This window comes from Myxocyprinus asiaticus, chromosome 32, assembly GCF_019703515.2.
Source record: "Myxocyprinus asiaticus isolate MX2 ecotype Aquarium Trade chromosome 32, UBuf_Myxa_2, whole genome shotgun sequence".
Classification (NCBI taxonomy): domain Eukaryota; kingdom Metazoa; phylum Chordata; class Actinopteri; order Cypriniformes; family Catostomidae; genus Myxocyprinus; species Myxocyprinus asiaticus.
The window spans coordinates 37,893,818-37,920,070 of record NC_059375.1 but is presented as its reverse complement, the minus strand read 5'-3'; the positions used below and the strand labels follow the sequence as shown (position 1 = coordinate 37,920,070).

The window sequence follows — 26,253 nt, the reverse complement described above, 5'->3', positions numbered from 1 at the left end:
CTGCAAGCCACGTGTAGCATTCCCCTGAGGTGTGGGGGTTTCTACACTGATGACCTTAGACTGATGAATGCCGTTAAAGTTGGTAGAGAGATGTGTTGTACCAATGTCTGTCAGTCTAAGCGGATATATATGAGTCTGGAAAGGAGAGTTGAGAAGTGTTTACCTGGAGGATGAATGTTGTAAGGAGACTAGTCTAAGCTTCAGACAACACACCCATAGACTGCCCACAGTCTGCTCACTGACTGTCTAATGCATTTTGCACAGAAATATGGTAAGAGCTTTTTTAAAACATCAATCTCCAATGTGATTGCCCGTTTTTTTTTTTTTTTTTTTTTTTTTTTTTTCAGTTTCTGGGAGTCAGTTTACCCCGATTTTCACTAGTCTGCCAGGAAATATTTATGTTTGCATTTTTCAAGGCTACTGCAGTGAGTGCTTCCAAAGAACTACTAAGAGCCGGTGTTTTGAAAATTTGCAACATGGTCTCATAGAATCACGTTTCTATACCAAAATTTTGCTCAATTATTTTTATGCGGCTTGTTGTACGTTTTGTGACACTTTCCTCAAGTAGGTATAGCTGCTTTCATGGTCCTGGCGAGTTGCCGGCTTTTTTCCTGTGTGTTTGTGTTAATTTCCCTATGTGTCGCTCAGCTGTCGCTGAGCAGCTGTGATCAGTGTTGCCATGACTACCTTGGCCCTCGGCTAATCAGCTGATCATCAACAGCAGATTAATTTTCCTATCTCTATTTAAACTCCCCAGTGTGTCATGTCCATATCCAGATTGTTGTGTAGTGTTTAAGTTACCTCACTCTGTCTCGCCTCGGTATGTCTCTGCACCGTGTGTGTTCTCTAGTGCAGTTTGTCTGTTGGCGCACCACCGGAAGTTAAATCTTCCTGCACATTTTCTGGAGAAGATGGTTCCTGTCGATCATTCCTCTACCAATGCTCGATGTACTTCTCGCTGCAGCCCTCTTTCTTCCCTACAGAGTCTTCCAAGGCTTCCACATCCATCATTACCCTCTTGACGGGAAAGGCTCATGATTGGGGCACTGCCATGTGGAATAACTATGACGCCTGCATTGCTTCATTCCAAGAGTTTGAGAATGAGTTCAGTACGGTGTTCGAGCACTCAACTCGGGGCAGAGACGCTACAAGAGTTCTCTCGGGACACTGTCAGGGTGATCAGTCGGTCGCAGATTTTGCTATCGAATTTTAGACTCTCGCAGCGTCATGCGGCTGGAATGACAAAGCACAGTGGGACTGATTTCTGCATGGGCTATCAGATAACAGCCTTGACGAGATCTACGCCATGGACCTCCCTATGCGCTTCGATGACTTGGTGGATCTCACCATCCGTGTAGATAAGCTACTTGCACTTCTGCGCCGCCGTCGCCGATCTCCACATTCCTGGACGATGGTGCGCTCATCGCTCACCACATTGTCCACTGGGTCATCGGAACATTCATCTGAGGCAGGGCCCATGCAGACTGGGAGAATATGCCTCCCACCTGAGGAGAAACAATGACACCCAGGGTCTGTGTCTACTGTGCACGCCCTGGCCACTTTTCAGCAACATGCCTGGTAAAAGGTGTGGCTCACCAGTAGGAAAGGGGTTACTGGTGAACACTACTCCATTGAGCAAATCCCCAGACTACCACCTCTCCTCCCAGCATGACTGCAGTGGGGTTCTTCTAGTCCAGTGATCTTGGGCTTAGTCGACTCTGGAGCTGAGGGCAACTGACCCTTGTTTTTGAGAACCATTCAGAAGTTCTCATTCTTCCTCCTCAAATCACCATCCTCTCTGGTCCTGCTTAGACACCCCTGGCTGGTAATCCACAACCCTCTCATAGATTGATCCACTAGTTCTGTGCTGGCCTGGAGTCCATTCTCTTTGTCTTCTGCAGTTTCCCCGGTTGAGTCTTGTTCTGTATTGCAGAATGAGCCGGTGGACTTATCCGGGGTGTCCTCATCGGCGGTACAAATGCACGATTGACCTGCTACCAGGTACTTCTTTACCACGGGGCCAGCTTTACTTGCTTTTGGTTCCGAAGAGGGAGGCCATGGAAAGGTACATCAAAGATTCTCTGGCAGCAGGTATCATCCTTCCTCTTCGCTGACAGGGGTGGGGTTCTTCTTTATGGAGAAGGATGGTTCTCTTAGACCCTGCATTGATTATTGGGGCTGAATGATATCACGGTGAAGAATTGCTATCCTTTACCATTGATGTCTTCAGTTTTTGAACTCGTGCAGGGGGCGATCATCTTTACAAAGTTGGACCTACGCAGTGCTTATCACCTTGTCTGGATTAGGGAGGGAGATGAGTGGAAGATAGCCTTTAACACCACTAGGGGGTACTTTGAGTACTTGGTTAGGCCTATTGGCTTGGCCAACCCCCTGGCTGTCTTCCAGGGGCTCGTGAACAATGTGCTCTGTGACATGGTAGATTGGTTTGTTAATGTTTACTTGGATGATATTCTGATCCTCTCCCAGAATTTCCAGGACCATGTCCAGCACGTCAGGAGGGTGCTCCAATGGCTGTTAGAGAATCGGCTTTTTGTAAAGGTGGAGAAGTGTGTTTTTCATGTGCAGTCGGTTCCGTTCCTGGGTTCATCGTTTCATCTGAGGGAGCCCAGAAAGGTCAGAGCTGTTTCAGATTGGCCAACCCCAGATTCCCGGAGAGCAGTGCAGAGGTTTCTGGGGCTTGCAAATTTTTATCGCCGGTTCATCCGGAACTTTAGCCAGCTCGCCGCACCTCTGATGGATCTCACCTCCACCAAATTTCCATTTAAGTGGTCGCCACGGGCTCAGTCTGCATTTCTTAAACTTAAAGAGAGTTTCTGTTTGGCTCCCATTCTTACTTCCCCTGGTCCCTCACGACAGTTCATGGTGGAGTTGGATGCGTTTGAGCTGGGCTTGTGGGCGGTCCTGTCATAGAGCTCTCTTTCGGATGAGAAGATGCACCTGTGTGTGTTTTTCACATCATCTCACAACCCCGGAATGGAATTACGAAGTAGGCAATCGTGAGTTGTTGGTGGTCAGACTGGCGTTGGGTGAGTGGCGCCACTGGTTAGAGAGTTTGGGGGTACCTTTCGTAGTGTGGACCGATCATAAGAACCTTGAATACATTTGCACGGCCAAACATCAAAATTCTAGTTAGGCAAGCTGGGCACTATTTGTTGGGCATTTCGACTTTGTGCTCTCCTATTGGCTGGGTTCGAAAAAACATAAAACCCGATGCTCTCTCTAGATGTTTTGAGATCGAGACCTCCACCGAAGCCCCAGACACCATTCTTCCTCTGTCACGGGTGGTGGGCATGGTGTCCTGGGAAGTGGAGTCCAAAGTTTGTTCCGCATTACACGAAACCACAATTCCTAAGGAGTGCCCAGCAGGCTTGTTGTTTGTTCCACGATCGGGCAGCACACACATCCTATGGTGGGGTCATTCCTCCAACATAGCCTGCCACCCATGGGGTGACCATACTCAGGCCTTGATTAGACAGAGATTCTGGTGGCCATCTCTTGACTCCGACATCCGTCAGTTTGTGACAACCTGCCCCGTTTGTGCCACTAATAAGACCTCTCAATGCCCTCCGGCAGGGCTCCTCCAACTGCTGTCAGTCCCTTCTAGACCCTAATCTCACATTGCTATGGATTTTGTTACTATCCCCATCTCATGGCAACATGGTCATTTTTGCCATAGTGGACCGGTTCTCGAAGGCGGCTCATTTCATTCCCATCCCCAAATTACCGTCAGCGAGGGAAACAGTGGTTGAGTTCGTTAACCACGTCTTTTGCCTCCATGGCCTCCTGTTAGACGTGGTTTTCAACAGGGGGCCCCAATTCGTTCAAAGATTTGGGCAGATTTCTGTCGACAGCTGAGGCAAAGGTGAGTCTGTCTTCTGGGTTTCATCCCCAGACTAATGGTCAAGTGGAGCGGGTGAACCAAGACTTGGAAACGGAGCAGCGGTGTATGGCTTCTAGGAATCCCTTGTCTTGGAGTTCCCAGCTGGCCTGGGTTGAGTACGCCTACAACTCGTTGCCTCTATTGTCTACGGGCTTATCGCCCTTCCAGTGTTGCCTGGGATAACAGCCACCCTTATTCCCAGAGAGGGCTATGGACCTGAGGAGAGGTGTTGGGTGCCAGTGCGGGACATTCTGGACAGCGACCTCATCGAGGAGTTCCATTGCCATCATGGTAGGCCTCCTGCGGGTGCACGTGGGTGGGGGATGGAGGGGGAGTAATGTCACGTCATGGTGAGTTGCCGGCTTTTTTCCTGTGTGTTTGTGTTCATTTCTCTATGTGTCGCTCAGCTGTTGCTGAGCAGCCATGATCAGCATTGCCATGACTACCTTGGCCCTCAGCTGATCGGCTGATCAGCGACAGCTGTGATTAATTTTTCTCTATTTAAACTCCCCATTGTGTCATGTTCATTGCCAGATTGTTGTGTAGTGTTTAAGTTAACTCACTGTGTCTCGCCTCTGTCTGTCTCTGCGCTGTGTGTGTTCTCCAGTGCCAGTTTGTCTGTTGGTTGGATTTCTTACCTGTACTTGGATTACTCGTCGCTCCTTGCTGTGCCGGCTGTTCGCCCATCAGCTCAACTTGACAGGGGATCCAGTTTCACCTCTCCAGCCCTCTCCGCTGGTCAAGTTCAAGGTTCTCACCACTCCCCCCTCTCCGCTGGTCAAGTTCAAGATTCACTCTTCACCTCACTGCAGTCGGTGCCGGTCGACTTATTAATTTAAACTCAGTGACTTATTGCTGCCATTGTTAGTAAACTGTTAACTGTTTTCCTGCATCTTGGGTCCTTCATTATGATCGGTGACAGCTGCTGGCCAGAGATCTCCAAAGAGGGGTGGGATCTCCTAAAGATGCCGTGGTTACTCCAAAAGGGGGCATCACTTCCACACATGGTTAAGGAAAGTGTAAAGTTAGGGGCTCCCTATATCTTTGCTGGCAGTTTGGAGCTCTGCCTGTAGCTACACTATCGGTCAAAAGTTTTGAAACACTTGACTGAAATGTTTCTCATGATCTTAAAAATCTTTTGATCTGAAGGCATATGCTTAAATATTTGAAATTAGTTTTGTAGACAAAAATATAATTGTGCCACCATATTAATTTATTTCATTATAAAACTAAAATGTAATAAAAAAATAAAATAAAAAAAGTTTTTAAAATTGATGACTTGGACCAAATAATAAAGAAAAGCAGCCAATAAATGCCCAACACAGATGGGAACTCCTTCAATACTGTTTAAAAAGCATCCCAGGGTGATACCTCAAGAAGTTGGTTAGAAAATGTCAAGAGTACATGCCTGCAAATTCTAGGCAAAGGGTGACTGCTTTGAAGATGCTAAAATATAACACAGTTTTTATTTATTTTGGATTTTGTTTAGTCACAACATAATTCTCATAGTTCCATTTATGTTATTCCATAGTTTTGATGACTATACTATTACTCTAAAATGTGAAAAAAAAAAAAAAAAAAAAAAATCTAATAAAGAATAAGCGTTTCAAAACTTTTGACCGAGTGTATATCCTTCACACTTTCCTGGGGAGATGAACACTAGAGGCGCAACAACAACAAAACGTATTTCCAATTATAGTGGAAATGAATAGTTCTGACTCTGACTAGATAAGCAATGTTCAAAGCAGTTAAAATGCAGATAAATGCACGTGACCATGCAAATTATATTAATGTTTAAATATTCTAACTTAGCAATATTACTTGATTTAAAAAAAAAAAAAAAAAAGTATTCAGATTTAATTCAGAGTAAATGTACTATTTATCGACACAGGTGTCTTTTATACTATTGTTACCACCATTTTATAACAGTTAAAAGCCTCTTGAGGCCATGCAATACAGTGATTTTACTGCAGTTAAGAGGCTTTCAAGAACACTCCCCATTGTTTTAGTAATGCAGAATATTCACAGGTAAAACATTAGTGGGTCTTGATTTTATCCATCAGGATTTGATTGGACTGACAGGGGATGAAACTCGCTAGACTATGATATTATTGGTTAATATTATTTTTCCCCACCTGTGTGGCAAGAAAAGCCATTTCAGAGGCAGAGAAAATTACAAAAGATTATGAAAACTTAAATATATATGACCATTGACATTTATTCAAAAGTAAATATGGTCAATTTTGATGTATTTTAATATTGAATAATAAATGTTTTCCTCTGTTTCATTGTTTTGCAGTCCAAGTCATTTTGTATTATTATCTCTAACTTGCCTTTATTCTGCATCCAAGCCACTTCTGTGTTGGCAAAGGATTTCTCTACTTCCCACCTCATGCTTTCCATCTCTCATTGGAAATGCAATACCTTAAGATCTTCCTTGAAGAAAGAAAAAAAAAAAAAAAAAAAAAATATATATATATATATATATATATATATATATATATATATATATATATATATATATATATATATGGCTATATGTAATTTATTTTTAACAAAAATATTCAGATTTTTTTCTTTTTTTTAAATATATGTTTATTGTTCTTACCCCAGTGGCAAATAGTTTTTTTTTTTTTTTTTTTTTTTTCTGGTTTTAAGCATAATCCCTTCTAAATGTTTATGCTCAAAGCAAGAAAATAATTTCCAATGAGCAAAATAAATGTCAAATATATACACTGGCAGCCAAAAGTTTGTAATAATGTACAGATTTTGCTGTTTTGGAAGGAAACTGGTATTTTAATTCACCAAAGTGGCATTCAACTGATCAAAGTATAGTCAGGACATTACTGATGTAAAAACAGCACCATCACTATTTGAAAAAGTCATTTTTGATCAAATCTAGACAGGCCCCATTTCCAGCAGCCATCACTCCAACACCTTATCCTTGAGTAATCATGCTAAATTGATAATTTGGTACTAGAAAACCACTTGCCATTATGTAAAACACAGTTAAAAGCTATTTGGTTCGTTAAATGAAGCTTAACATTGTCTTTGTGTTTGTTTTTGAGTTGCCACAGTATGCAATAGACTGGCATGTCTTAAGGTCAATATTAGGTCAAAAACAGCTTTCTCTAGAAACTAATCAGTCAATCATTGTTTTGAGGAATGAAGGCTATACAATGCTTGAAATTGCCAAAAAACAAAAACTGAAGATTTCATTCAAAAGGTGTACACTACATTCTTCAAAGACAAAGGACAACTGGCTCTAACAAGGACAGAAAGAGATGTGGAAGACCAGATGTACACTTAAATGAGGATAAGTACATCAGAGACTCTAGTTTGAAAAATAGATGCCTCACATGCCCTCAGCTGACAGCTTCATTGAATTCTACCCATTCAATGGGTTTCATGTACAACAGTAAAGAGAAGACTCAGGGGTGCAGGCCTTATGGGAAGCATTGCAAAAAACAAAACAAAACAAAGCCACTTTTTAGACAGAAAAACAAAAAGTTTAGAGTGGGCAAAGAAACTGTGTGATGGGTGCGTAACACCACACATTATTCAGACTCTACCACTGTTTAATTTAGTTATTTTGCAATTTATTTTAATTTGGTTTCTTTATTAAATCCTCCAAGCATAAACAACATACACAAAGCAAGGAGTTAAATAGTTTATTGAGAACAATAATTGTACAGAAGGGTGCACACTTATGTTATTGCTGCTGACATCCTTTACCTGAGTTCACATTCCATGTGTCAGCAAACAAAGGGAGAAGCAGTGCTTTACTACCCTCCTTATGTTGTGCCAGAGGAAATTGGACTGTACCATCATGCTCAAAATCTGAGGGGGATTTCTTTTACTTATGCCATTTAGTTTATTTATTTGTTTATTTGTTGAGACATTTCTTTTTGTATAGCTTAGGTAATTGATTGTATTATGTTAGCTATGATTGAGTTTGCATGTTTTTTGTAAGTATTATTGTTGTTTGGGGTTATTTGAGTAAATTATTATTTGATACTTGTGTTTGCGTCTGTGTTTGGCAGAGGCTAACTAAGTATATATAGAGGTGGTGGAAGTTGTGTAAGTCAGTCAGGACTAGTCAGTAAAATGTTAATATAATGGGCTGTTGACTCTAATACCCTCTTCTCGTTGTTTGTTTTCTTTGGCTGTTACTTTGTTAACGGGGGTAGAGTTATTGTTTGGAGGCACGTTTATTTTTGTAATTATTATTGATTTTCATTACCTCAAGTCTTTAGTTTGTATGGACATTGTTTGGGCGTGATTTTTCTTTTTTTATACCTACCCCTGTATAATTATTGTTTGTTTTTGTTTTTTTGTTTTTTGTTGGAAGAAATAAACCTTCCTTTTTTTTTTTTTTTTTTTTTTTTAATTCCTACTACATGTCCTGCCTGTTTTTGGCCACAACCATCACACTCAGACATTGGAAAAGAGTGTAATGGATCTTAACCCCATTAAGCTTTTGTGGGATCAGCTAGACTGTACGGTGTGTGTGAGAAGTGCCTGAGAACACAGCAACATCTATGGCAAGTGCTATAGGAAGTGTGGGGTGAAATGTCACCTGAGTATCTGGACAAACTGACAGCTAGAATGCCAAGGATCTGCAAAGATGTCATTGCTACATGTGGTGGATTTTTTTTTATGAGAACTCTTTGAAGTAGTTTTTTTCAAATTGTAATGGTAATTTTTCACTTTATTAATGTCCTGACTATACATTGTGATCAGTTGAATGCCACTTTGGTGAATAAAAGTCCCAGTTTATTTCCATTAGAGCAAAATCTGTACATTATTTCAAACTTTTGGCTGCCAGTGTATATTCTCTGAAAACAATTCTTAGGGTGCTTTCACACTAGCACTTTTGGTGCGCACCCGGGGTCAAATGACGTCAGTGTTCAGTTCGTTTGGATAATGTGAACGCTGTTTTCCAAACTTGGGTGCGCACCAGCGAACCGCACCCAGGTCTGCTTTAAAAGGTGGTCTGGGGTACGGTTCATGTGAACTCTGGTGCGGTTCGCTGCTGATGTGAGTGCAATCATACCAAATCGCAGAAGTGAACCGCTTGTGATGACGTACAATCTGCATCTTTGCAGGCTCGCGATCACAATTATTATGGTACAATGCATTTTTCCTACCTACTTGTGTCCAGATACACCACCTTCAGATACACCACCTTCACATTCTTTATAGGGAGCATACACACTTTATAGATATTACAGTTAAATTTAATGTTAATGCATGATTTTCTGTCAAGCTGCTTTGAAACGATTCATGTGTTGTGAAAAGCGCAATACAAAAACAAATTTCTTGACTTCACATCTCTTCGAATGCATCCGCGTGCTTGCGGCAGACAAATGATAATATTCATCACATTATTGCACATTAAATTAATCCGCGGGAGGCAAACACAAGTGTTGTTCTGTGCATGGCAAGTTTTCATGGTAAATCCAAAGACACAAACTTGAATACTTCACTTAACACAGTGACGTCTTCTTGAGTTGTTATCTAGTTACAGTGGTAAACAGCTGCCGCTTGTACTCACGTTGATGACGTAATCGGACCGCGGTTCGGACCCAAAGAATATGATGTGAACAGAGACCAGCATGGGCATCAGGAAGGGGAGGAAACAAACTCTGGTTCGGTCCAAGCAATCGAACCAAGTGTGAAAGCACCCTTAAAGACATAGTTCACCCAAATATGACAATTCTGAAAGCCTCAATCATCATTTTATTGCATCTTCTCTTCCAATAAAACTGTATAGTGACTGTGTCATTCTTCCAAACATTTAATGTTGTGTTCCACAAAGTTCTACATGTTCAACATGAGTATATACCAAATTCATGTTTCTGGGTGAACTACCCCTTCAATATGTTAGATTATTTAGCTTCTGGAGTAAATGTATCATATTGGTGGATGGTGACATGTGGGGGCCTGGGTAGCTCAGCGAGTATTGATGCTGACTACCACCCCTGGAGTCGCAAGTTTGAATCCAGGGCATGCTGAGTGACTCCAGCCACCGGGCTGCTCTTAAGCAACCAAATTGGCCCAGTTGCTAGGGTGGGTAGATTCACATGGGGTAACCTCCTCGTGGTCGCTATAATGTGTGGTTCTCACTCTCGGTGGGGCACGTGATGAGTTGCGCGTGGATGCCGCAGAGAATAGCTTGAAGCCTCCACACCGTGGTAACACGCTCAACAAGCCACATGATAAGATGCGCAGATTGATGGTCTCAGACGCAGATGCAACTAAGATTTGTCCTCTGCCACCTGGATTGAGGCAAGTCACTATGCCACCATGAGGACTTACAGCGCATTGGGAATTGGGCATTCCAAATTGTGGAGAAAAGGGCAGAAAAAAAAAGAAAAAAAGAATGGTGACATGTATTTACCAGAAATCTAGACACAAAAGGTGATAAAGAAAATGATATTTTGCTGTGAATTCAGCCGACCTGAGACAAGCATTTATTTATTTCAATACACCAAAGGGAAGACTGAAAGTCTAGTTAGTATGTAGATTTATATGAAGCATCAGTGCTCATGCAACTGCCATATAGAGTGTACATGCAGCTGCAAGAAACAAGCAGGGAGGATGGAGACAAATCATTATAAACGATGGGGAGAAGTGGATATAGTTCAGGGGAGAAACAGGTGCAATATCTCTCACAGGTAGGATCCCATCCATCACAGACAGACTTTCATTTGAGATGTTTAGACCCCCTTCTGCTGATTGTCTCAAAGCAAGTGTATGTGTTTGTGTAGAGGGGTCAGGTGGGGTGTTACATGCTCAAAATAAAGCAAAAGATGGCTTGGGAGAAAATGGTAAAAAAGCTGAGGCCTGACATAGAAGAATAGCAGACAGGTTGAAGTGTGCAGAAAAGAAAGACACTTTTTAAAATTGTGATATTTGAGAAAACACATTAAATCTGATCCAAAACCAGCCTGATCTCACATAAAAATCGGCAAGTGCATGCCAATTTTTATTTAGCCGAAATCAGTGTACGTTGGCCGATTTTGAAAACACTGCCTCCAGAGGCTAAAGCGGTAAGTGTTTCAGAGCAAGTGTGACATCCATTTATATCCAAGAGAGGTCGCCAGAAGCCAGCTGTAAAAATAATTGTTTTCAGCTGAACACGGTGTAAAACAGTGAAGAGAAATGCTTATTTTATTTAATCTACCTCCCAGCAAAACCCAAATCTAACTCTAACCATTAGTAGAGACAAAATGCAATGTTAAGGATAAAAATGCAACCTTCTTATCACGCTCATGATTGTTTATACAAACGTGATTATTTGTTTGTTTGAATGGGGATTGAACTGTGGTGTCCCATGCAACTGATGCAATGTACTACCAGTCATGCCACAAGGGAAATTAGTTGGTGTTGAGCCGTTCCAAATATGTCCGATAGGAGACAGGGCATGTCACTGAGTTGGCGTACTGTTGCTGATCCTAGGGTACCGGAATTTTCGGAAACAGCATGCCGACTTCCCGTGTGATCATGATGTCCAAAACCTACTGAGCTGCCTTTCTGTTTACTGCCTTCTGAGGGCACATTCATACTAATCCGTTTTAATTTTCGCACAGAAAATTGCATAGTATATACTGTATGATGGGTACAGACTCTATATTCTCAAACTATGGTTTTATTTAGTCGGAGGATATCAAACATGTTTGACATATTAGTAACGTATTAGTATGATTCCCCGTTTTATATTTAGCCATGTACGTAGTCGGTGAGTGTGTGATACCTAGCACATGTAGCGTAATCCAGCCTTAAGGCCACGTCCACACTAATATGTTTTTGCATTTTGAGCATTTTGAAACCACCCTCCATTACTGCACACTTTGGAAAATGATGACGATAGGAAACAAAAAAATGAAAACATACTAGTGTGGATGTGACCTAAGGCAGCATCCTAACTGTTTATGCTATTTTTTAGGCTGGTTCAGCTAATGCGCATGTATGTTCTCAAGTTGACTGATAGGCAATGGCTGGGTTTCCTGAAGCACTAAGTAGAATGATAGCAGCACTTAAGTAGTACTTCATCTCTAAGGTGCGTTTCCCAAAAGCGTAGTTATCTAAATAGTTCGTAAAAACATTCATAATTTAACGAGAGCTTTGAACCAATCCAAGTCCATTAAGTGCAACTTAAACGTATCTTTCTAGCATCTTTTACAGTTTATCAAAGACAATGTGACATTTAATAAATTGTATTAATATATTTTGATCATTAGAAAGCCATTGTAAACTAGCTCAGAGTAGACTTGCCACGATATCATTATTTTCACACAGGTGCGGTGTTCACATTCAAACCGACTAACACCGGTATTACCGCTGGTTGGACGCTAAGTGGTACTATGGGGTAATTTTCATTAAGCAATAGCCTTCACAATTATGCAAGGCAGCTTGATTTCAAACTTTGAACTTTATTTCTTTATTTTTTTAAACTAAAAATTCAAATGAAACAGAAAAAAAACTTTTTGAAAGATGGGTTTTCAACAGTTGTGAAGGGCAACATCTCTTTGGCAACGAACCTACTTCATCTGTGTATTCTCTCCATCATGGGCTATACCGGTCAGGTATTTTGTTGTCTGGGCAAATACATCACTTATTGTGGGTTGTTGCAGGTTTAATATTGGTGTTTTATTACCTTTCATCCCAGGAGCCAGTTTAGCTGCTTCGGAAGTCCAATACTGATGCTTATAATTTTAATACTGTTCTGTGTGCATTTGTTCAGTTTTCAGCCAAAAAACTTTAAGCTACGTGAGAGCCCCTTATCGTTCACATAACATACGTTCACGTTACATGCATTTATTGCATCAATTTCATTAATCACTGTGATTGAGCATCAATACATCTGAAAATCCGTCTTACTAAAGCCATAATTATTTCTTTAATTAAATTCTGTAATAGTTAGGTAATACATTTCAGCGCCTCGACAAAGTTACAAACAACTTCCATGTTTGTCAGTATTGCCAACTTATTTTCATTTTTAGAAGACAAACACCTGGACATACTGGCCAAAGTGATCAGTACCTTTGGACTGGATAGCTCCCGTAACAAAGCACTTAAGTTCTACTTTATAACGAGCGATCTATGTGCTGGTTTGGGAAACAGGCATTACTCCATCATAAAATAACGAGTGATGTAAGTTAAGATGATTGTTAAAGCTTAAGTTGCAACGTTATCGGAAAACCCAGCGAATGTCTGTATCTAAAAGGTGACTGGCTCCTGAACCTGCAAGGCAGGACTTCCTTTTCTAAATCCGTTGGCCATTCCAATTTATCACATTTGAATAGAAGTGATCTTTCTCTGCTAAATAGTCTTTGAATTACAGCCATTTCCACACTACATTTACATTACATTTTATCATTTAGCAGATGCTTTTATCCAATGAGACACATAGCGAGCAATTTGTAATACAAAGTTTACCAACATCTGCAGCAAGTTCTTACAGTGGCTGGAGTAGTAAAGATGCTACCACAGAAGAAAGAGACAGACAAGGAATTTATTTATTTATTTATTTTTGTACATTAAGTGCATGTTGAGTGTAGTGGTAAGTACAATTTGTGTGGGTTGGTGAAGTGCTCGCGGAACAGATGTGTTTTCATCTGGTTCTTGAATGTTGAGAAGGTAACAGCAGATCGTGTGGAGGTTGGAAGTTCATTCCACCACAAAGGAGCAGAGAAAGTGAACAATCATGAAATAGACTTTGAGCCCCTTTGTGAATGGACCACCAGGTGTTGCTCGTTTATGGACCACAGAGAGCAAATTAGAGCATACATCTGAAGAAGTGAATTGAAGAAGAGGGTGCGGTTCCATTGGCTGTCCTGAAAGCCAGAGTCAAAGCCTTGAATTTGTTGTGGGCAGCTACAGGTAGCCAGTGGAGTGAAATCAAGAGTGGGGTGACATGAGCCCTTTTTGGCAGATTGAAGACCAGACACACTGCTGCATTCTGGACCATCTGCAGTGGCTTAATTATGTTAGCTGGTAGGCCAGCCAACAGAGCATTGCTGTAATCCAGTCTTGAAATGACCAGAGCTTGGACCAGGATCTGTGTAGCATATTTAGATAGGTAAGGTCTGATTTTCCTGATGTTGTTAACCACGAATCTGCAAGACCAGGCGGTTCATCATCCAGGCCGAAATGTCCGGATAAAGGAATGACACCTTCAGCTCAACCTTGCCAAGACAGAACTCCTCGTGATCCCAGCAAACCCATCTGTTGACCACAACCTCACTTTTCATCTTGGTTCAACTACACTAACACCATCCAGAACAGCCAGGAACATAGGAGTGGTGGTAGATGACCAGCTTAACACTAATCTGTTTTCATTTGAAAATACATGGATTTTGCAAGGTTTGTGTCTCTCATCCACACCGCAACAGTATTTTCCTCCACCGAAAATCATTTCTCCACCGAGACTCTTTCAAAAACGTTCTCCACAACCACATACTTTGGAAAACGATGATGTTAGGTTTTGGAAAATGTTGTTTTCTATTTCCTAGCTTGATTGTTTATAAAGTATGTGAAAAATGACATTTCAGTGTGGTTGAAAAATCAAAATCAATGCATTTTCAAGACGTATAAAGTGTTACACTCGACTCCCATTTGATTTCAATGATGTGGCATGAACATGTTGCTCAGCTAACACTACACTATTCTAATAGCCAAAAATACATGGCATACACAAATATTATGTACAATTTAATTATTTTAATCAATACGTTTTGATGTTGAGTGTAATTGTATGTTAGAAAATCTCGCTTCATCCACCATCTTGGATGTTTTTTATGGAGCTTTGACGCAAAGCATTATGGAATTTTTGTATTGCCTTTTCTATAGGATACATGCATTGCTGCCTTAAAACATTGCTAAAAGAAGGTATCTTATCTTTTTGGAACAGCCTTTGCACCTTTGATGCCTTATAACGCTGCTTGCAGGCACATCACAGCAGTATGTTTTGAAACAGAATGAATGTTGTATTGTTGCCTCAACCTTGAAACACCTCACAATGCTTTATTATTTTATTTTTACTTTTTTTTCTGCTGCTATTAGTTGAATAGTATGTTTGAGTTTGTGTGCTATGTTTCAAGATTGTCAAAATAAAAATAACAATGCAATAGCATTGCTCAGACACAAGCAGCTCTCCCTGTGATAAAAACAGTGCTGAGATGAGTCCCTTTATTGAAGCTTTAAATTACATATGGCCCAAGGTGAAGAGAGTCCAAATAATCTCAATGATTGATCAGCGTTGGACATTGGGCTCTCTACAGGACCATCTGCGGCAGTGAGTGTTGATGGGAGGCATATCCGGATGAGCGATCTGGTCGCATCCCTCTCTCTGGGTAAAAATGATAATGGATACTCATACACACACACACACACACACACAAACACACCAGTTCGATACCAGGAGCTATTATCACTGTGGACCTGGAAGAGGGCGAAAGACACTCTGTCCTTCCATTAAAATTACATAGGCATGGAGAAAAGGAAAGAGCAGGTAAGACAGCGCAATGAAAGGTGCCTAGAAATTAATTAAGAGAGCGCTAGAATGAAATTAAGATAAATAGAGTTGACCTGAACTATCCTAGGCCTTGTTGACTCTGCATTAGAAGGGTTCAACTGGCCAGTCACTATGCCTCTGCTGCCCATTCAGTTCAAGTTTTCTAAAGGCCCTCGTCAATCACCTGATAAGTACACAGGATTACCATGGATCTTTCCTTCAGCCTGCAGCACCGTTACACCACACCAGAGAGGATATCCTCCTCTGTACAGCCCTACACAGTCATTCACTCCCTCAATGGTCTTGCATTACATCAGCGATGGCTTTCTTTAAAGAGAGAGCTTATTCAGCTGCATTATGCATTGAGATCGCTTTAAGAGAGAAGCAGAGATAAGCGGCTCAGGTTCATGTGAAAGAAAAGAGCCATTGAGCTGGTTAAAATGAGGAACTAAATACTTTGGAGTGTCAAGGCAGTGTGAAAGGAGTGTGAAGTGCCTGGGAAGTGTGTAAAGGGTTCGTTTGATAGCAGTATGGAGTATCTCAGGATTATATTTTAAAGAGGCCATATCCTACACTTTGGTAGCATTTTATTTTGTTTCCCTGGAGTCTACTTATAATGTTAGTCAAGAATTCTTGCAGCAAAACCAGGCATAAATTAGTTTTACGCTACCAATTTCCACCCTCTCTCTGACCTTTAGAATTAATCGGGCTGTTTTTAAAACTGTTCCCTGCTGAATAGGGCTGCAACTAATGATTATTTTTATAATCGACTAATCTAACGATTATTAGAATGATTATTCCACTATTCGATTATTGCAACAATTAATCATTAGCTTTAACTGACTATTCGGCTTGTGTCCAAGGTTGTATTAAACGTGCTTACTAACAATAAAGAGGACACACTCCTCTTTTAAAAATACCTCTAAATGGCATTCACTGAATTAAAGAACAAAATTTGTGTGTGAACAGTATTAAAAAATAATATTGTTATCAAGTGTTTTTGTCTCGGTTTCCAATTTAAATTGTCTACAAATCCTTAAAACAAGATACATTCACTTGAGAAGCAATATTTATGATATTTAGACTTGCTTTAAGATAATATAAGTGGATATCTTGAATATAAGTGTATACGTAAATACAGTAGGTGTATTTTGATTTTCACTTCATACTTCTGCGAGTTCAGTAAAGACAAAATATACTTATTTTCAAGGTCTATTCTCTAAAAGCATGTCTAAATATCTTATATGCTGCTTCTCAGGTGAATGCATCTTTTTTTAAAGGATTTTTAGATAAAATATTTGTATTTTTAATATAATATTCAACATTCTCAGATAATTTTCTTCTGCAGTATAGCTGCTAAAGTAAATGTATGCTGTTTTAAAGGAGTTTTAGATATTTATATTGGAAAACAAGCCCAAACAAAAACAAATCAAAAACGTATTTTGTTGCAGTGTATAATAGGGCGAAGACTACCCTCTCTAACCTTTTTGTTCACTTCAATCCATCTTTACCTAACAAAAACAAACTCTTCACACAACTCATAGAAGAGGTGCTGACTGCACAGAGAAATGCCAGTTTCGGAGTTTGTAGTTATTTACATGACCTGCTTCCTTATTATTTGAACTTAAATAAAGTTCTAACTCAGTAAATATAAATGCATTAAAGATGAAACTTTTGAAAATAGGAAAAGGTGTTTCCTTTAAAGACGCTCGACACGCAAGTTTTGCTTAAGCAGAGCGGCAGCTCCAGCTCCGCTTATTCCACAATGAGAGTGTTTCTGTATTTACTTATTTTTTTTTATTGATTTATTTTTTTATAATTCCCTCATACTTTGCGATCTACATCACCAGGAGCTGTTTGGAAAGTTTAGAGTGCATCTGGACTGTGAACTGTGTTTCTTCCCCTCCTCAGTCAGGCACGAGCTGAAGTGCCATCCCATCATTAGAGTTTCAAATGATCTCATATTACATTAAATTATATAAAATGACTATTCAACAAATACAATTTTTGTTGACAATTTTTTATTGTCGACGTTGTCGATGACCTCGACTAATCGTTTCAGCCCTACAGCTGAATAAACAGCATTTGCTGGTCAACAGTTTATGTTGTGTTCAGGCTTTTTGAGTAGCTTAACCAAAACGACTTCCTTTATCATCAAGCTTCACAGAAAGATGTTTTGTTGCAGGTGAAATACAGCTAGAATAGCACAAAACCATCATAAACCAGCCCGGACCAGCATGGACATTCCAGAGTGGTCTCACTGTGAATTTGGCAACCATAGGTCGAAAGTTTTGATGCTGAAATTGGTCTGTGCTAACTGAAATTCAAGCCCCCTGTTGCCAAAGCTGGAAGTGTTGTTGAACGTATGGGCACTTGTGAGCTTCAGCTTGCAAGTGAAATGTATACAGAGTTGCGCCAAAAGCGAGTTGTATTTTTATTTGTAAATTATGTACTACAGTCAACAGGAGTGCATATAACCCTCACTGGAGTGAAAATGCAATTTTAGAGGAAAACTGCAACCTTAGAATCGCTCTCACTATTGTTTATGTAAATGCAATTACTTCTTGTTTCCCATGCGACCAGAACCTGTGTCTCAGAGGTTGATTGCGCAAGGCGCTATCATTTGTGCTATATAGAAATTGATCACGCTTTAACTAATACAAATACGTGTAAAACTTTCGGAAACAAAATATAGAGTTCCTTTGTGATCATGTTGGGAAATTCATGCTGGTCTAAGCTTTTCTTTTCAGCAGGGAAAACTTCGGTTGAAATGGCATTGTTGCATGTGAAATGAGTTACAATGCTTACAGGTTGCAAGTTTGCTATAGTTGGAATAGTTGGCAATACTCTACTGCTCTTTGCCAAGTCTGCATTACACTGTGACATGTTTCACAATACAGTTCATACTGAAATGTGCCAAAAAACTGTTAAAGTTGATGTGTGTAATTTTTCCGATGACTTTCTTATATCCCAACTTAATATGCAGACAACAGTAAGTAAGCCATTGGTAGGATGATTTTTGCTATTCCCTTTGATACTAGTGACTTACTAGTGTTTCTTAAACTTCAGATTTAAGTTTGAACTGACATGATCAGAGACATTGCTAAATATATATTTCAGTAACTCATTGGGATCTGTGTGTGTGTGTGTATATATATATATATATATATATATATATACACACACACACACACACACACACACACACACACACACACAGATCCCAACGAGTTTTATATATATATATATATATATATATATATATATATATATATACAGGTGCATCTCAAAAAATTAGAATGTCGTGGAAAAGTTCATTTATTTCGGTAATTAAACTCAAATTGTGAAACTCATGTATTAAATAAATTCAGTGCACACAGACTGAAGTAGTTTAAGTCTTTGGTTCTTTTAATTGTGATGATTTTGGCTCACATTTAACAAAAACCCACCAATTCACTATCTCAAATAATTAGAATATGGTGACATGCCAATCAGCTAATCAACTCAAAACACCTGCAAAGGTTTCCTGAGCCTTCAAAATGGTCTCTCAGTTTGGTTCACTAGGCTACACAATCATGGGGAAGACTGCTGATCTAACAGATGTCCAGAAGACAATCATTGACACCCTTCACAAGGAGGGTAAGCTACAAACATTCATTGCCAAAGAAGCTGGCTGTTCACAGAGTGCTGTATCCAAGCATGTTAACAGAAAGTTGAGTGGAAGGAAAAAGTGTGGAAGAAAAAGATGGACAACCAACCGAGAGAACCGCAGCCTTATGAGGATTGTCAAGCAAAATCGATTCAAAAATTTGGGTGAACTTCACAAGGAATGGACTGAGGCTGCGGTCAAGGCATTAAGAGCCACCACACACAGACGTGTCAAGGAATTTGACTACAGTTGTTGTATTCCTCTTGTTAAGCCACTCCTGAACCACAGACAACGTCAGAGGCGTCTTACCTGGGCTAAGGAGAAGAAGAACTGGACTGTTGCCCAGTGTTCCAAAGTCCTCTTTTCAGATGAGAGCAAGTTTTGCATTTCATTTGGAAACCAAGGTCCTAGAGTCTGGAGGAAGGGTGGAGAAGCTCATAGCCCAAGTTGCTTGAAGTCCAGTGTTAAGTTTCCACAGTCTGTGATGATTTGGGGTGCAATGTCATCTGCTGGTGTTGGTCCATTGTGTTTTTTGAAAACCAAAGTCACTGCAACCGTTTACCAAGACATTTTGGAGCACTTCATGCTTCCTTCTGCTGACCAGTTTTTTAAAGATGCTGATTTCATTTTCCAGCAGGATTTGGCACCTGCCCACACTGCCAAAAGCACCAAAAGTTGGTTAAATGACCATGGTGTTGGTGTGCTTGACTGGCCAGCAAACTCACCAGACCTGAACCCCACAGAGAATCTATGGGGTATTGTCAAGAGGAAAATGAGAAACAAGAGACCAAAAAATGCAGATGAGCTGAAGGCCACTGTCAAAGAAACCTGGGCTTCCATACCACCTCAGCAGTGCCACAAACTGATCACCTCCATGCCACGCCGAATTGAGGCAGTAATTAAAGCAAAAGGAGCCCCTACCAAGTATTGAGTACATATACAGTAAATGAACATACTTTCCAGAAGGCCAACAATTCACTAAAAAATGTTTTTTTTTTTATTGGTCTTATGATGTATTCTAATTTTTTGAGAGTGAATTGGTGGGTTTTTGTTAACTGTAAGCCAAAATCATCACAATTAAAAGAACCAAAGACTTAAACTACTTCAGTCTGTGTGCATTGAATTTATTTAATACACAAGTTTCACAATTTGAGTTGAATTACTGAAATAATGAACTTTTCCACGACATTCTAATTTATTGAGATGCATCTGTGTGTGTGTGTGTGTGTGTGTGTGTGTGTGTGTGTGTGTATATATATACATATGTATGCACACACACGCACATACACACACAAAAACAAACACACATATACTGTAGCGACTCATGTCTCGACCAACAAACAGAATCTTGATGTCAGTGCACCCGAAGCAACAGTTTCTTTATTATCTGAAATAACTTTTAATAGCCCATCAGTTGAAAGCCCTCACACTATTTTTGCATCTTATTTCCATACTGTGTATGGTCTTGAAGAACTAAAGACAAAGCTTTGTTCTGTGGACGTTAGAGCATGTCTACATCAAATGATTTCTTTTCAAATTCAAGCAAGGAGCACAGAAAATCCCCTTTTTTTCAGTGAAATTGCCCCTTTAATGTGGCTGCTTAATGGTGATAAACGGAGCCTGAGCTTTTTTTATGGGAATGGCATAGAGGCATGTTCAAGGTTAGTCTAGACGTTTGTGACTAAAAGTATGTGTCCAGCTGTTTCTGACCCTTGTCATCTTGTCCCAGGTCCCATGCTACCTAATGTCATCATTCTCTTTCTCTTCCAATTTAATTTTCATGAGAATGAGCGAGGGACATGTCAAATCTTGCACCCTTACCGATCCCCTTTCGTCTCAGGGTTCCCATCTGCTTTGAGCTGATTAGACCTCATTTAGCTTGCCCTCAGAGCTGTCTCTCTCTCTCTCTCTCTCTCTCTCTCTCTCTCTCTCTCTCTCTCTTCTCTCTCCGAGAGCTGTCTTTCATCCTCTGTGCTGATTTTGTCTCTCAGAGCTGTCTGCCTCATGTGTTACCAACTGGTCAAAAGAGGATTCCTCATTAAATCCAGTGCTAGCACTCTGCTTGCACGCTCACTCTGGGGAATTGGACATTTTTTGGGACATGGCTTTGTTTTCACCAGTAGCTCAGATCTCTAGAATTTCTGCTTCTTCTACTGTCTACTCTGATCTGTATCACACAGACAGACCCAAGACCTGCCAACTTGGGCTTTCTATAGTGAGATCAGGAGGGGATTTTTGGATTGTCCCTGCCTACTGATTTCAGACACTGATTGAAGCCTGACTTTCCTCGGCTTTGTAAAGGCCTGATCTAAAAAAAAAAAAAAAAAAAAAAAAAAATAATAAAGATATGTGTTCAGCTTCATCTGTGAGTTAAATTCTGTCCACTGACTCTTGTGTACTCTAGAGTGCCCCACAAAACCGTGTAACCTTTAACAGATGGTCCAGATCAACTTTGTTCTATACATTAGAAATTCTGCAACAGATCAAATGAAAACAGGTGGATAATGCTGTTAGAGATAGACTGATATGGTTCCTGGCACATATCATCCAGTGATTTATGAATCCAAGGAGCCTGGATGAATTGAAATTGATGTCACAGCTCACCTCCTATTATTTTTAACACAGTTGTCTGCTTTGTGGTTTATTCTAGGAATGCTGATGCTAAATTTTACTCTCCAGAAGCGATTACAGTTTGCCTCTCTGGTGCGCACACACATAACAGTTGCCACAATATGGTTGTAAAAACAAGCAATGAAAATTATAAAAATGTTGTCTCTGGGATGTTTCTAAATTTGGATACACTTGCCACTATTGTGCATAATTCTGAAAGTTACATCAAAAATGCTTTAGGGGAACAGACTTCTGAATGATGAATCATTGCATTTGTGCGGGTCTTGACATTGACAAACTGACAAATGTGCAAATGAATCTACTGCATATTAATTCATGTACAACCCAAAAAATACAGCTTTTGTTGTAATTGTTGAAGTTATTGCTTAAAACAATGTGCAAGGAGCTTAATTGGCTTAAAAGGATGTTCCGGGTTGAATACAAGTATTTGTATTTTAATTAGGGCTGTCAATTGATAAAAAAAATAAATAAAAAAAAATCAAACTAATGACATGGTATGGCTATTAATTAACTGAATTAATCACAATTAATTGCATATATAAATATTTGCGGAGAAGGCCCCTCAAATAACAGTAACTGAATATATAATGATGAAATAATTATAAATATTTATATTTAAATAATTACAAAAAATATGTACTCTCTCTCTCTCACTCTCTTTCTCTCTCTCTCTCTCTCTCTCTCTCTCTCTCTCTCTCTCTCTCTCTCTCTCTCTCTCTCTCTCTCTATATATATATATATATAATAAAAAATAATAATTCAGATAATTATAATGCATTACATTATTGTGGCAGATGAGTAAAGCATTGATAAGACAGTACAAAAAGTGGCTTTAGAATCCAATATATTGTTTATTTCCATATTATTATATAAGCCAATAATTGGCCTACAGTTCACAGCAATCCATTTTGTAATTGAGTCCATCAATCAGTCCGAGATTTATTATAAGGGCTTTTCTAAGGACGCATCAATGTATACCTGCGTCCAACCGATGCTTTTGGAGCACCTCACTTTGATAAACATCATAAACATATCGCTTTTAGGTCCCTGTTTCAAGTTAAACATAGTTTGAAACTTAGAAAAACACGTTTTCAGATCCCTGCATTTGGATTTGAGCTCCAAGTGTTTAAATGCAATAACCTGTCCTCATGTTGTGCTGTCTGCTGTCGGTGAGTGAGGTTTGTTCTCTGTATAAGAATCAGAATCAGAATGAGCTTTATTGCCAAGTGTTTTCATGTACACAAGGATTTAAAAAAAAAAAAAAATTGTGATAGGAGAAACAAGTGTGCACAGAAATACAGAATATAAAACAAGGTAAGAGTATAAATAGACATACAAATCAGAATCGGTTCTGGTGCTCAGAGCTCTGAAGCATCGGCCAGAAGGCAACAGTTCAAAAAGGTAGTGGGCAGGGTGAGTGGGGTCCAGAGTGATTTTTCCAGCCTTTTTCCTCACTCTGGAAGTGTATAGTTCTTGAAGGGGGGGCAGGGGGCAACCAATAATCCTCTCAGCAGTCCGAACTGTCCTTTGTAGTCTTCTGATGTCTGATTTTGTAGCTAAACCAAACCAGACAGTTATTGAAGTGCAGAGGACAGACTCAATGACTGCTGAGTAGAACTGTATCAGCAGCGCCTGTGGCAGGTTGAATTTACTCAGCTGGCGAAGGAAGTACAACCTATAATAGGACATATAACATAGAATGTCGTATGTACATGTGCAAGTGATAATGCATGTGCAAGGTAGGGGTATGTACAGTTACTGAATTAAATATGATTGAATTTACATAGGTACATGAGATATGTATTTACATTATTGCACTATGGGGAGTCCTGAAAGCAGTTTAATTGTTCATGTGGTAAATGGCCTGATGGTAAAAACTGTTCTTGTGCCTGGATGTGTAGGGTAAAAACTGTTCTTGTGCCTGGATGTCCTGACGCTGAGTGCTCTGTAGTGTTGGCCAGAGGGCAACAGTACGAGGAGGGATTGGGCAGGGTGTGTGGGGTCCAGAGTGATTCTAACTGCACGTTTCCTCACTCTGGAGACGTACAGGTCTTGGAGGGTGGGCAGGGGGGCACCAATAATCCTCTCAGCAGTCCTGATTGTCTGTTGTAGTTTCCTTCTGTCTGATTCGGTGGCTGAACCAAACCAGACAATTATAGATGTACACAGGACAGACTCAATGATGGCTGAGTAGAACTGTGTCAGCAGCTCTTAAGATACGCGTTGCCTTCACAGCTGAAGTTTCGTTTTGTAGTATAACATTTTTCTTTTTCTTTTTTTTTTACATCCATGTAACACAATACAAGAAGTTAGGTAGAATGTTTGCCTCAGTCACCATTCACTTTCATTGCATGGAAGAAAAAAAAAAAAAAATATGCCATGAAAGTGAATGGTGACTTAGGCTAACATGCTGCCTAACATCTCCTTTTGTGTTTCACGCAAGAAAGAAAGCCATACACGTTTGGAACAACTTGAGGGTGAATAAATGATGACATAATTTTCATTTGGGGTGAAATGCAGCATTGATCATTCATTTTGCTGTGCATAATGTCCTGCAATTCTTGATCAAAAACATTTATTGTACATAAGGACATTGAGATATTTCCACCTTTATATTAAGAGGTTAAAATAGATTCCTATTTTGTTGTCAGGTTATTATCAATATCAACACTTCTGTTAGCCTCTTTCTTGCATTGGTTTATTCATATTGAATTAAACATCTGACTCATTAAAACAGATATAGAAGATGCCAGATACAGAACATAGTAGTGTGCAGCCCACCTACATGTGTTTGCATAGCCTATATTCATCAGCAAAACACAACAAATGCTTGTGAGGTCTAATCCATCTCGCACGAGGCAAAGTCCATAATCTCTGTGAGATTATATTAATATGTACATAAACACCAGATCCTAGAGCTATGTACACTTTCTATCTCAGTTAATAGTACAACAACGTAATACATACATTGTGCAAACTAAACCCTGTTGTTTTTCACTTCACAACATGCCTAAACTCTTCTTTGCACTGAGAGTTTCATCTGAGAGTATAAAGGAAATATTCTATGTTAGAGCCACTTGAGAAATTCAGCACTGCTGGTAATTTGCCTGTGTTTTCTAGCCCCTCAGAAGCACTTGAAACAGACCCTTGATGTTGCCCAAATGTCTCTCGACAGCAGTTTTTTGAACCTCTATTTCAACACTTTGTGGTGCTGAGAAGCACAGAGCACACCGGCTTTTATATGTAAATAGGGCTCGCACCTTATTGCCACTCAATCACCCTTGCAGACACTCCAGTCTGGGTATGAGAATGTTTTTAGTGTTTTGTAATCAGCACGTTCCACTCTAGATGGCAAATATCAGCAAGTATCAAGCCAGTTATTCACCTCGTTGTGAAGTGTCAGGCAGCAAAACAACCATACATCAGTGGAAGTAGTTTCCTCAGTCAGCTGGCTCAGTACAACAAATCTCCAGTCAAACTCTTCCCGAAATGAGAGGAAAAAAACTGTTATTTATATGGTCGCAGGGATTAATCATTGGCTTGTCGCCTTCTGGAGTGTTAGCGCAGAAAAGTAAGGCTTACATGCCCTCGCAACTGGGGATAATACGCTCAAATTTAGGATGCTGACGGGTCAGAGAAAAGCAGAGAAAACTTACTGCATCCTTCCCTGGAGTTATCACTTCCCTAAATGTGTTCATTATTGCCCAGATAAGAAAGCGCGCATAAGCAAAAAAAAAAAAAAAAAACACCCAAATACACACACACTCACAGCAAGCACTGACGAGATTTGTGGAGTGGAAATGTCCTACCTTAATTGAGTCCGTTTCCACCAGCGAAATGAGATGGATGAAATGAGTCAAATCCAAACGTTTCACTTCCTCACTTCCTTCATCAGTCCTCAATCTCTTTCCTTCCTCGTTTCAGCCTGAATTCCTCTTTTAGTTCCTTGTGTTCTTGTCTACTTTCTCTCTTGAGTCTATCATATTCATCCTGTACTGTACGGAAGCCAGAGCGGAGAGAGAAGCATGTGCCGCTGGTGTGGAAAGATTGAAAAAAAGAAAAGAAAACGGGTTGATAGAGAGAGTGTGTGTGCTGAAGCGTATGTCCCTGCAGTTTTAGAATGAACAGAGCGTGTGTGTATGAGAGAGAGAGAGAGAGAGAGAGAGAGAGAGAGAGAGAGAGAGAGAGAGAGACAGTGAGTGAGCTCATCAGAGAGAGAAAGACTGAGCGGAATGCGCGAGCACTTTGCTGACTGGCTCGCAGGCGAGCGGCTCTGCGGTCCGTGGCGAGCCTGATTGGAGAGAGTGCGACCCCTGTCAGGTCCCCGGAGTGAGGGATCTTCAGACAGATTAGAGAGATGGAGCAGTGGCCCCCCTCCTCTCCAACCCTCTCTCCCTTGCTCTGCTAGTTCCGCAGAGAAGCAGCGGTCGACGGTGCGGTCATCGCAGGGATATGCAAATCATGCAGTTCTTGGTGCCTCGTGGGAATGTCTCTTTCAAACTAATGCACTTACTGATGTCCCGGTTTTTTGGTGTGTAGCCTACAATCACT

General features: G+C 40.2%; 1 protein-coding gene across 1 annotated transcript in view; it reads right to left on the bottom strand.

Annotated features, from left to right (window-relative positions):
- Positions 1-25,806, bottom strand: part of LOC127423078 (cadherin-12-like) — a 237,542-nt gene extending 211,736 nt beyond the window's left edge. Inside the window, exon 1 of the mRNA XM_051667111.1 lies at positions 25,512-25,806. The gene's annotated coding sequence lies outside the window, so the exon portion shown is untranslated. The remainder of the gene's footprint in view (positions 1-25,511) is intronic.
- Positions 25,807-26,253: the final 447 nt, after the last annotated feature.